General features: G+C 34.9%; 1 pseudogene; it reads left to right on the forward strand.

Moving 5' to 3' along the window:
* LOC106509226 lies at nucleotides 388-5,098 on the forward strand (annotated as a pseudogene).

Raw genomic sequence — 14,384 nt, forward strand, 5'->3', positions numbered from 1 at the left:
CTCCTCTGTGGTCCAATAAACCCACTCTGAGTGCACAGATGGATGGATCTCTCAGGTGTTCTGCTGTGATGCAGAGGCCTTTTTTTCAGTTATGGTTGTCTGATTGATTGCAAATCAAGGGAGAGGGAAAGGAATAATGACTTACATGGCCATGATGCTGACATCACTTTACCAACAATGTATCACTTATTTATTTTTAATTTTTATAATGATTTTTATTCTTTTCCATTATAGCTGGTTTACAGTGTTCTTCCAATTTTCTACTGTACAGCATGGTGACCCAGTTACACATACATTTATATATTCTTTTTTTCTCACATTATCATGCTCCATCATAAGTGACTAGACATGTATTATTTTTTAAATAAAACAAGTTTCATTTATAAAAAAAAAAGCTCTCATTTCAAAATATGCATTAATAATGAGACTGCCATATATCTACATTTAGAATTATGTTGTCCCTCTTACTATATTAGAGGCCCAACACTTGACAGCACAATTCTTGGGGATCTTGGTGGTTTTGCCGCTGTTATTGCATCACCCTATAAAGTATTAGATCTCTCAGTGTTTTAGTTTCATCATCGATAAAATTAAAATTATATTCAGGACTTTCCTGATGCCCAGAAATATTCCAAAAATCAAACAAAAAGGCAAGTTAAGTGACTTCTAAAATTAAATTATAAATTTAAATTTCCCAGAGTCACATCCTTATCTGAACTCTGCAGGCAACATAGACATATGGAAATGAAGAATTACTCAGCTGTAACACAATTCTTTCTTGTGGGGCTTTCTAAATACCCAGAACTCCAGCTTTCCTTGTTCATGTTCTGCTTCATCATGTACATGATAATCCTCCTGGGAAATAGCCTCCTCATTATCATCAGCATCCTAGATTCTCGCCTCCACACCCCCATGTACTTCTTCCTTGGGAACCTCTCATTCTTGGACATCTGTTACACATCATCCTCCATTCCTCCAATGCTCATCATATTTTCTGGGAGAAAATCCACCTCCTTTGTTGGTTGTGCTCTGCAGATGGTTGTCTCCCTGGGGTTGGGCTCCATTGAGTGTGTGCTCCTGGCTGTGATGGCCTATGACCACTATGTGGCCATCTGCAACCCCCTAAGATACTGCATCATCATGAGCAGAGTGCTGTATGAGTACATGGCTGCATGATCCTGGATCATAGGCTGTCTGAACTCCTTAGTGCAAACAGTCCTGACAATGGTGTTGCCTTTCTGTGGGAATAACATCATTGATCATCTTACCTGTGAGTTACTGGCTCTTCTTAAACTCACCTGCTCAGACATCACCATCAATGTGTTTATCGTAACAATAGCAAGTATCATTTTCTTGGTGATTCCCCTATTGTTAATTTTTATTTCCTATGTTTTCATTTTCCATACCGTCTTAAGACTTAACTCCACTGAAGGGAGAAAGAAAGCCTTTTCCACCTGTTCAGACCACCTTGCTGTAGTAATTTAATTCTATGGTTCAGCACTTTTTATGTACATGAAGCCCAAATCAAAGGGCACAAACACTTCTGATGAGATCATTGGGCTTTCTTATGGAGTGGCAACCCTGATGTTGAACCCCATCACTTACAGCCTGAGGAATAAGGAGGTGAAAGAGGCCATGAATAAAATCTTGGCTAGACAACTCCACTCATGGAAGATATGAAAGAGTTTAAGAAATGTGATATCTATATTTGGGGAAAACATATATTTTGATATTCACAGATGAAGTGGCAGAACTCACTATGATAACATTGTTATTATAAAGCCAAATGCAGCATTCTCATTTTTGCAACAGCAAACATCCTTCGAAGTCTTTTTAGTCATAGGCATCTATGCCTCTTGGTCCCATAGAGACCATGATGCATACTGTTCCTAATGAATATCTCTTTTTATGTGTCTCTGTATCTTACTCTGTGTCTCACTCTCTGTAGCATGCTTGCTCTCTCTCCCTCACCTTCATCCCCATACCCTCCTCTATCTCCCACCCATCCTCCCTCCTTCTTATATCTTTCTCTTTCATCTCTCTCTTCCTATCATCTTTCTCAGTCTCTTGAGGTATATATTATTTTGGTCTGTCCAGGATCCCTTCATCTTGTCAAAGAATGCATATTTTCATTCTGAGGAATGAACTATCCCCTCTTTTCAGTCCATAATTTTCTGTATAAGCCTGACCACACTACCTTGATCGAATAATAATCATGAAACATAAACTGAGTCAATGACAAATGAATATCTATCCCAGCCACCAGTGATTCATTCAGGGTGGCATGTGACTTAAGGCATGCTAATCAGGCTTCATTGCTGCAATGTTGCCTGAATATCTAAAAAAAAAAAAAGCCAATTTATCTTTAGCTTCTTGTGCTGAGGCCTATTCATGTCCTTCTTCTATGAGCATTAGGCTTAACCCAATAGAAATATATAAATATGGTTTATGACTAAAAGCACTCCTCATTGTGGTCATTACCCCAAAAAGAACTGAGTCTACCCCAAAAACCAGATGAAAGCTTCTACTAATCACTACAGAAAAGAAATTCAGGCAGTTTTTTTAAAACTATGAGTTCTCACTATCATACCAGTGATTTAGAAACATGGAGCCCCAGAACCTTGTCATATGTATACGTCATTAATTTCAAAAATAACAAGTATGTAATTAAAATAAAGATAACAGCATCATCATCTTCACCTATCCAATGAAATGAAGGATTTCATGGTGAAAGATATCAGGCAAAACTTTTTTTTGGCCACCCTGTGGTATATGGAGCTTCCAGGCCAGGGATCAGGTCTGAGATGCAGCTGAGAACTAAGCCATAACTGTGGCAACACTGGATCCTTAACCCATTACGCTGGGCTGGGAATCAAACCTGCACCCCAGTGCTCCAAAGATCCTGATAATCCTGTTGTGCCACAGCGGGAGTTCTGAGGCAAACCTTTGAGACATATTATCAACAAAGGCATGTCATATCCTCATTATCATCCAAAGACCTTGACTTCAATTATTTGTAGACTTTCACATATAGTTCCTGGATACCAAAATCAGATGCAATTTATCTTATCTTTATCCAAGATAAAGAAGTTTCTAACCTATCGAATAATATTTAAAGTTCCATTAACACAAAAATCAAATTTCACAGAAATACAAGTACCTGGTTCTACACTTTATACTTGAATACCCTCTAAAACATCCATATTAGGCTGTAATATATCCTTTCTTACACACCTGTAGTAATAGGGAGCTCATCATTTCCAGAGGTAATCTAATTATTAACTGTTAGAAACAAACTTTTATATGAAGTCAAAATCTGTTCTTCTACATTTTCTACTTTTTATTCTTAGTTGTATTCTTTGGGACAATATCACTTGAGTTTATTATTAGAACTGGAGGTTATATTTTAGAGTAGGCTATTAGTTCTCAAAATTAACAGAAATAATTCAATTCTTTCAAACAAATATGAGTGGCTACATTCCTCTATATAATTATAAACAATATGAACATTAGTGTCTGAGATGGGATTTCAACACAGACCTCTTTTATTCCTAAGGCCATATAACCCATTTTTTCTCAGCCTCTGTCCTGATCCTAGCTCATGTTTCTTTCAACCTTTTAGCTTGGATGTTATAATAATGTTCTAAGTGGTTTCACAATCTCTGATTTTTTTCCTAATTCTGTACAGTATGTCTACCTTCCAAATTAATCTTTCTAATTCATGGTCTTCATCATCACTAACTATTTAAAAAAACTTACATTGAACCTTCTATCAAAAATGTAAACACACTGACCTGATATTAATGTCTCTCCACAAATTGGACACCACCTAAAATTCCAATATTATTTCATAGGGGAAACTCATTCATTCTCATTGTTACAATGAATCATCAATCAACTGATGAAACCAAATATATAGCCACAGGCCATACTTCTCTCCTGGGTGTTTTACAGTGATAGCTAAATGTAATAAGTAAAATGTATTTTCTTTTACTCATTATATAAATTTACACCATATTGTCTTCCTATTTTCTCATTATGAAATGTTTCTTCTTCAGGAGTTTTTCCTGGCTCTTGGAACAATTTCCAAAATTCTTAAAGTGAGAGACTGACATCAGCAAGACAACAGAATAAGAGGTCTTCAGCCCTAGTTCCGTAACAGAATCACAGATTTGGCAACCATCTGCAAACAAAAGTCTCTCTGTGGGAGCTTCAGGATCTAGTTAGAGAGTTGCTATACACCAGTGGAGCATAATAGTGAGAAAAATTTTTTGAGAAAGCAGACCAACACCTCACTAGCAGGCCCACAACCTGTGTACATAGTTGCAGACCCAGAAGCAATCTTATCCCCCTATAGACTTGGTTCTGCTTGTCCCTGGTTTGCCACCAACTCTTCTCTTATGCACAGTTAGTAGGAACAATGCCTAAACCACCCCCAGTAATAGGTCCTCAAACCTCAGTTCTGACTGCAAACCTGGAAGTGGTCCCATGATCAAGCATCAGCCCCACCTCACCATGATCTTGAAAGCAGTTTTATCTACCCAGCACATACGTCACATACACCCATATCCTCAACCATGGACCCTACTGCAAACACAAAAGCAGCCCTTTAACCCACCTCCAGCTCCATTTAACTGCAATCCTGAAGGCAATCCTGGCTGTCTAGGTATCCAACAGGAGAAGATCAATATCTTCCAAAATCAATCTATAAAGACTAGAAGAGGGGACTGCTCCTTTGAATGCATGGACATCAAAACAAAACTATAAAGATAACAAAGAAAAATGACACATCCAAGGAAAGTAGTGAAGCTTCAATAACCAACCCTAAAGAAATGGAGAATCAAGAGCTATTTGACAAAGAATTTTTTTAAAAAATCTTAAAGAAGCTCAATGAGCTACAAGAGAACATGGATGGATAACAAAGTAAAATCAGGAAAACAATGAAAAAAATGAGAAGAAAGAAATAGAAACCATGAAAAAAAGATCCAAACAATCCTGGAACTAGAGAATACAATGACTGAAAAAATGAAAAATTCAATACAGAGCTTGAACAGACACAATCAAGTAGAAGAAAGAATTACAAACAAACTCATAACAAAAGCTGGAGAGAGTGTGGAGAAAAGGGAACATTCCTACACTGCTGGTAAGAAGGTAAATTGGTACAAACACTATGGAAAACAGTATGGAGGTTCATCAGACAACTAAATATAGAACTACCAGCAATTCCACCACTATGATCCAACAATTCCACTCCTGGCCATGTATTCAGACATGTACCCCTATGTTTTTTAAATTTTTTATTATAGTTGATTTACAATGTTCTGTCAATTTCTGTTGTATAGCAAAGTGACCCAGTTTTATATATAGCTTATCCACTCCAAATGCAATAGTTTGCATCTACTAACCCCAAACTCCCAGTCTATCCCACTCCCTCCCCCTCAGCAACCACAAGTCTGTTCTCCATGTCCACGAATTTGTTTCTTTTCTGTAGATAGGTACATCTGCATGCACCCCTATGTTCATTGCAACACTATTCACAACAGCTAAGACATAGAAACAACCTAAATGTCCACTGACAGATGAATGTATTAAGAAGTTGTGGTACAAATATACAATGTAATACTATTCATCCATAAAAAAGAATGAAATACCATTCACAGAAACATGGATGCAACTAGAGATTATCACACTAAATGAAGGAAGTTGGAAATAGACAAATACCGTATGATATGGTATTATATACATGGACTATAAAACATGGCACAAATGAACCTATCTACAAAACAGAAAGAGACTCACAGACAAGAATAGACTTGTGGTTGCCAAAGGGGCAGGGGGAGGGACTGGGAGTTTGGGGTTAGTAGATGTAATCCATTATATTGAGAATGGATAAACAATAAGGTTCTACTGTATAGCAAAGGCAACTATATGCAGTCTCTTGAGAGAGACCATGATGGAAAAAATATTTTAAAAAAGAATGTGTGTGCATAGATATACATGTATTTATATATATACACATATATATGTATATATATCTCTACATATATATATATATATATAAATGTGTGTGTATATATATAATCTGAGTCACTTTGCTGTACAGTAAAAACTGGCACCACACTGTAAATCAACTATACATTAATAAAAATAAAGACTCAGCAAACTCAAAGATAAGTCATTTGAAACTATCTCATTAAAGAAACAAAAAGAAAAAAAGAATTGAAATAGCAAAGAAAGCTGTGGCACTTATGGTTCATCATCAAAGAATCAACACTCACATTATGGGAGGCCCAAAGAGAACAGAAAGAGAAGGGGCCAGAAGGCTTTTAAAAGAAATAATGACTGAAAATATCACATATCAGGAAGAAAAATGGACAAAAGATTCATGAAGGTAAAAAACCCTCCAAATACACTGTTCCCAAATAAATCTAAGTGAAGACATGGTAAAAGTCAAAGAGTAAGAGAGAATTTTTAAAGCAGCAAGAGAAAAGCAACTTGTTAAATACAAGTGATTCCCCATAAGAATTTCAGCAGATTTCCAGAAGAAACTGTGCAGGTTGGAGAGTAAGATTATATACTCAAACTACTGAAAGAAGAAAACTGCCAACCCAAAATACTTTACCCAGCCAAACTATCCTTTAAGAATGAATAAAGAGGAGTTCCCGTCATGGTGCAGTGGTTAACGAATCCAACTAAGAACCATGAGGTTGGGGGTTCGATCCCTGGCCTTGCTCAGTGGGTTAACGATCCGGCGTTGCTGTGAGCTGTGGTGTAGGTTGCAGATGTGGTTTGGATCCCGCGTTGCTGTGGCTCTGGCATAGGCTGGCAGCTACAGCTCCAATTAGACCCCTATCCTGGGAACCTCCATATGTCACCAGAGCAGCCCAAGAAATGGCAAAAAGACATAAAAAAAAAAAAAAGAAAGATAAGGACTTTCCCAGACACACAAAAATCAAAGGAATTCCTCACCTTCAGTTCTTCAAGTTGAAACTAAAAGATGCTAAACAACAGCATGAAAGTATATGAAATATTCACCTCACTGCCAAAGATAAATATATATGCAATCACGTATTATTATACACTATAATGGTGGCATGTAAATCACTTTAATACAACCATATAAATTAAAAGATAAAAGTAGTCTTTTGTGTAGTAGTATAACTATAACCACAGATATTTGTTAATAAAAACAAGGTATAAAAAAAGAAGCAAAATCTGGATTTCTCTTTTTTTTTTTTTTGTCTTTTTGCTGTTTCTTTGGGCCGCTCCCGCGGCATATGGAGGTTCCCAGGCTAGGGGTCCAATCAGAGCTATAGCCACCAGCCTACACCAGAGCCACAGCAACGCGGGATCCGAGCCGCGTCTGCAACCTACACCACAGCTCACAGCAACGCCGGATCATTAACCCACTGAGCAGGGGCAGGGACCAAACCCGCAACCTCATGGTTCCTAGTCGGATTCGTTAACCGCTGCGCTAACCACTGCGCCACGACAGGAACTCCTGGATTTCTCTTGTGTTGCAGCAGGTTAAGTATCTGACATTATCACTGCAGTAGCTCTGTTCACTGCTATGGCACAGGTTTGATCCCTGGCCCAGGAGCTTCCACATGCCATGGGCACAGCCAAAAAGAAATTATATAAACAGGGACAGTAAAGTGTAAACTTATTACATGCAACTGTGTTAAGTTGTACCAGCTTAAACGGGAACTACTGTAATTTTTAAAATGTTGATACGAACCCAGTGGTAAACATAGAAAAGTATAGTAGATATTCAAAAGATAAAGAGAAAAGAATCAAAGAATACCACTGCAAAAAAAGCATAAAACCACAAAGACAAGAGAAGATATAAATAGGAGAGATACAAAAGAGACAGAAAACAATTAACAAAATGACAATAGTAAGTCCTTACCTATCAATAGTTACTTTAAATGTAAATAGACTAAATTTCATAATCAAAATAGAAAGAGTTGCTGAACGGATTAAAAAATGAGACTCAACTATATGTCACCTACAAGAGATTCACTTTAGATTTAAGAACACATAGGCTTCAAGTGATTGAGTGAAGAAAGACATTTTATGAAAATGAGAACCAAAATAGAGAGGTAGTTCTACTTATACAGAATATAGACTTCAAGTCAAAAATTATCACAGGAAACAAACAAAGGCATTATACCATGAAAATAACATCAATTTTTCAGGAAGATATGACAATTACAAATATATATGTACCCAATGTCAAAGCACCTAAATATAAAAACCAAACTGACAGATCTAACGGGAGAAATTTATAGCAATAGAATAACAGTAGGGGACTTCAATGCCCCACTTTCTAAAATGGATAGTTAATCTAAACAAAGTCAAAAAGGAAGAGCAGACATAAAAAACATTATCACCAAATGAACCTAACAGACATGTATGGAACATTCCATCCAACAGCAGCAGAATATTCATCCTTGTCAGATACATACAAAAAATTCTCCAGAATAAATCATATGTTAGGTCAGAAAACAAGTCTTAGCATACTTAAGAAGACTAAAGCCTAAAAGATCTAAGCATCTTTTCTGATCACAATGGAATAAAACTAGAAATAAATAATAGAAAGAAAATGGAAAAGTAATAAATACATAGAAACAACACATTGTTAAACAACTATTGGGTCAAAGAAGAAATAAAAAAGAAAATTACAAAAAGATCTCAAACAAAAACAAAAGTATAACACAAAAAAATGAGATGTGTCAAAATTACCACTAAAAGGGAAGTTTAGAGTGATCAACACTACGCAAAGAAAAAGTTCTCAAATAAACAACTTAAATTTGCACCACAAGGAACTAGAAAAAGAACAAACAAAACATCAAAAGGTATGAAATAATAAAGATAGCACAGAAATGAACCAAATAGAAAACAGAAAAATAATTTTAAAAATTGATTAAACTAAAAATTGTTGTTTTGAAAAGATAAAGAAACTTGAAAAACTCTTAGCTAGACTAAGAAAAAAGAAGACACCAGTAAAATCAGAAATGCAAGAGGAGACTTTACAACTGATGTCACAGAAATACAAGGGATCATAAAGAACAGGTATGAACAACTATATGCCAACAAATTGGACAGCCTTGAAGAAATGGAGAAAATCCTAGAAACACATATCTTACCAAGACTGAATCAATAAGAAATAGAAAGCCTGAACAGATTCAAAACAAATAAGGGACTGAAAAAGCAATCAGAAAAACTCCCAAAAAGGAAAGCACAGGGCCAGATGCCTTCATGTGTGAATTCTACCAAATATTCAAAGAAGAATTGATAGTAATCCATTTTCAACTCTTTTGCAAATGACAAAAATAGAACACTTCCAAACTCATTCTGAAGTCAGTATCACTCTGATACCAAAGCCAGGAAAATATATCACAAGAAAAGAAAACTACAGGGCAATATTCCTGATAAACATACATGAAAAATCCTCAATAAGATATGATCACATTGAATACAACACATGCTAAAAGGATAAATATACCATGACAAACTGGGATTTATCCCTGGGATGCAAGGATAGTTCAACTTATGCAAATAAATCAATGTAAATATATCAGTTTAACCAAATAAAGTATAAAAACCATAAAAATTCAACAACATTTCATGACAAAAATTCTCGACCCATTAGGTATGAAAGGAACATATCTTGAAACAATAAAGACAATTAGTGAAAAACTAACAGATAACATTATACTCAATAATGAAAAGGTAAAAGCTTTTCCTCTAAGATCTGGAAAAGGCAAGGATGTCCTCTTACCTCTCTTATTCAACATAATACTAGAAATCCTAGCTAGAGCAGTTAAGTAAGAAAAAGAAATAAAAGATATCCAAATCAGAAGGGAAGAAGTAAAACTATAGCTATTTGTAAATGGCATGATCTTACATACATAAACTCTAAAGACTCCACAAAAAAAGTTAGAATTAATAAGCAAACTCAGTTAAGTCACAGAGTACAAAATCAATATACAAAAATCAGTTGTATTTCTATATGCTAATAACAACCTATCCAAATAAGAAATTAAGAAAACAATTCTATTAACAATAGCGTCAAAAAGAATAAAATACTTAGGAATAAACTTAACAAGGAGGTAAATGACTTATACAGTGAAAACTAAAATATTGATGAAAGAAATTTAAAAAGACACAAATAAATGGAAGGACATTTGTGTTTATTAGAATAGCTAATTTTGTTAAAATACCCATATTTCCCAAAGTGATCTACATTCAATACAATCTCTATCAAAATTCCAATAACATTTTTATAAAAATATAAAAAATAATCCTAAAATTATTTGGCACTACAAATGACTTGAACAGTCAAAGCAATTTTAAGCAAGAAATCAGACCTTCTGGTTTCAAATTATGTTGTAAAGCTACAATAATCAAACAGTACAGTGGTGGCATTAAAAACTGACATTTAGAACAGTGGAACAAAAGAGATAACCCAGGCAAAAAACACACACATATAAGATCAACTGATCTTTGATGAAGATTCTAAGGAAACACATGGGGGAAAGACAGTCTCTTCAATAAACGATTTTGGTTAAACTGGATAGCCAAATGCAAAATAATGAAATTGGACCCTCATCTTACACCATATACAAAAATCAACTCAGAGTGGATTATGACTTAAATATAAAACCTGAAACAACAAAATTCTTAAAAAATAGAGGGAAAACTTCTAGATACTGGACTGAACAATGATTTTTTATACATAGCATCAAAAAAAACAGGCAACAATAGCAAAAATAGACACATGGAATTGAATCAAATTAAAATTTGAATTGAATCAAAGAAAACAAAAACATGAAAAGGCCATCTATAGAATGGGAAAAAAATATTTGCAGGTTATATATTTGAAAAAGTGTTAATATCCAAAATATACAAGGAATTCCTACAACTCAACAGCAAAAAAAAAAAAAAAAAAAAAAAAGACCTAATTAATCCCATTTTAAAATGAGGGAGAAACTAGATAAAAATTTCTCCAAAGATTTACAAATGGCCAACAGGCATACAAAAAAGTGCTTATCATCACTAATCAGGAAAACATAAATCAGAAAATTGTATTGCTATTTCATCCATCAATTCTACTTCTAGATGTATAACTAAAGGAATCAAAACCTGAATCTCAAAAAGATATCTGCATTCCCATGTTCACTGCAGCATTATTAACATAGCCAAAATAAAAAACAACCTAAATGCATATCAACATGTGAGTGGATAAAGAAAATGTGTACAGAGGGAGTTTCTGTAGTGGCTCAGGAGTAATGAACCCAACTAGAATCCATGAGCACACAGATTCGATCCCTGGCCTCACTCAGTGGGTTAGGGATCCAGCATTGCCATGAGCTGTGGTGTAGACTGCAGACATGGCTCAGATCTGGCGTTGCTGTGACTGTGGTATAGGCTGGCAGCTACAGCTCTGATCTGACCCCTAGCCTGGGAATTTCCATATGCCATAAGGGTAGCCCTAAAAAAAAAAAAAGAAAAGAAAAAAATGTGGTATATACTTACAATGGAGTGTTACTCAACCTTAACAAAAGAAAAATAAAAAGGAAATCTTGTCATTTGTGATAATACAAATGGATCTGGAGGATATTACATACAGTGAAATAAGCCAGACAGAAAGACAAATACCATGTAACTGCCCTTATAGGTGGAATCTAAAATAGTCAGAAACATGGAAATAGAGAGTAAAATGGTGGTTTCTAGGAACTGAGCCGAGGAGGAAATGAGGGGTTATCAGTCACATGGTAAAGTTTTAGTTACAGAGAATTAACAAGTTATGGAGATCCACTGTACACCATAGGGCCTATGATTAACAATGTTATATTGTACACTAAAGGCTTTGCTGAATGGGTTTAATCTTGTGTTACGTGCTCTTACCACAAAAGAAAAAAAAAGGGCAGGAAAAAATTTTTAGAGGTAACAGATAAGTTTATGGCATTTAGAATGATGTTGGTTTCATGAGCATTTACTTATCTCTAAATACATCAAGTTGAACAAATTAAGTGTCTATTGTTTTTTGTATGTCAATCATATTTCAATAAAGCAGTAAAAAAAAATTTAAGAATTAAAATGACCTTCAAAATTGTCCAAGATTTAGATCCGATGTAACTCTTTAGCTTCATCTTTCAGTAAATTTTTACACCTCCCCACTGTTTTGCATCCCTGCATCTTATGTTCTTACAAAATTTCTTTTTATTTTTAAACTAAACTTCTTTTCATCATTAGAATATTTTTCTCCCCCTCCCTCTTCCTCCCTCTCCTTCATAATGACACTCTTTTTATCCCAAAACTTAAGTGTTGGGACTCAAATCACTGTATTCTATCATAGTCCATGTTTATTTGATTGGACTTTTTGGCTTTTGATGATAGAAAAAAGTAATAATTGATATTGTTATACTGCTAGAAAGAGTCATGTCTTGATTAAAGTCCACGCTGAAAATCAGTTTTGAATTTCATACTGACATACTACTCTCTCTGTTATACCACTGACACTCTCACTGACAGAAAAAATTCAGATCACATCTATTTACTAATGTAATAGCTGATAAAATATAAGACATACTATGCTTGCAAAACTGGAAGTTAAAATCATTTTATCACACTGTCCAGTGGCAAGACAGTCCCAAAAGACTGGACAAATTTAAATGTGACATAGTGTAAGAATTCTTGTCTTGAGATTACAAATATTTCTGGCAAAAATTTTATAAAGTTTATACTCTATATAAGAAAATCTAAATGTCTTATGATTACAAAAAAAAAAATAAATAGTGACAAATACTGAGGCTTTGAAATATCAGCATGATTAGATAACTGGATAACTGTGTGGGATTTAAATGAAAAAAGATAAATGTGCCATTGAGGAAGAAGCTAATTTGTTTCCTTCTTTTGAGGAAACAAGGCAGCATTTAGTGTGACTTACTAATTAGAAAGTTCAAATATCTGAATTTATAAATTAAATGAGAGAGGATTTTTATCACACACAACACCAAGAAATTACTCTTTATTAAAGCAGTCTTTACAAGATCCCCTAAGAAAAGATTTTTTCCGATACTAAAAAAAAATATTTTTTAAACCCACAGAAAACTTGTCAACTTAAATGTATGATGCAAGATAAGACTCCAGTTGAGGCAAGAACAGCAAATGAATTTTTTAAAGTATCATTATGAATTTCTTTACACTTCTTTTAGGAAAAAAAGTTATCCTATGTAAAAAGAAAAACTTTTAATAGATTATTTACAACTCTAACAAGAGAGTACTGAAAAATAAATTTTAATGGTCCCTTTGAAATTTAGTTTCCTATACTGAACTGTTATCAGGGCTTCACTGTTATTCCTGGGGGATAGGACGAAAGGAGAGAGAAGAAAGGAAAAGTATCAGAAGATTTACAAATTAAACACCAAGTAATGAGAGAAAGTCATCAACAAACTTCTTTCATGGAGAATTTTTTCTGCTAAAGTCTTTTACCTGCTTTTAACTACTTTGGTTGGAACTACTAACTCCCCAGGGCAAGTCAGATTGTACAGACCTTAGCAAAAGGACCTTAGTTATTCCTACAGAATGTCCTGCAATTTCATGTTCAATACACATAAGGCCATGAGGATACTTTTGATAATGCCACCCCTCTACATTCACATGATAATTACCTATACAGGCATATCTTGTTTTATTGTGATTTCCTTTAATTCACTTTGCAGATATTGCATTTTTTTTACAAATTGAAGGTTTATGGCAACCCTGGGCTGAGCAAGGCTATTGGCACCAATTTTTTTTCCATTTTTTTTATTACTCAAATGAATTTATCACATCTATAGTTGTATAATGATCATAACAATCTGATTTCACAGGATTTCCATCCCACAGCCCAGGCACATCCCCCACCCCCCAAACTGTCTCCTCCGGATACCATAAGTTTTTCAAGGTCTGTGAGTCAGCATCTGTTCTGCAAAGAAGTTCCGTCTGTTCTTTTTTCAGATTCCACATGTCAGTGAAAGCATTTGATGTTGGTGTCTAATTCTATGGCTGACTTCACTTAGCATGATAGCTTCTAGGTCCATCCATGTTGCTAAAAATGCTGGTATTTCATTCTTTTTAATGGCTGAGTAATATTCCATTGTGTATATATACCACCTCTTCTTGAGCCACTCCTCTGTCGATGGACAGTTAGGTTGTTTCCATGTCTTGGCTATTGTAAATAGTGCTGCAATGAACATTGGAGTACATGTGTCTTTGCGAGTGGTGGTTTTCTCCAGATAGATGCCCAGGAGTGGGATTGCTGGATCAAATGGTAGTTCTATGTTTAGTTTTCTGAGGAATCTCCATACTGCTTTCCACAGTGGTTGCACCAGTTT

The sequence above is a fragment of the Sus scrofa genome, chromosome 1, assembly GCF_000003025.6.
Source record: "Sus scrofa isolate TJ Tabasco breed Duroc chromosome 1, Sscrofa11.1, whole genome shotgun sequence".
NCBI classification, from domain to species: domain Eukaryota; kingdom Metazoa; phylum Chordata; class Mammalia; order Artiodactyla; family Suidae; genus Sus; species Sus scrofa.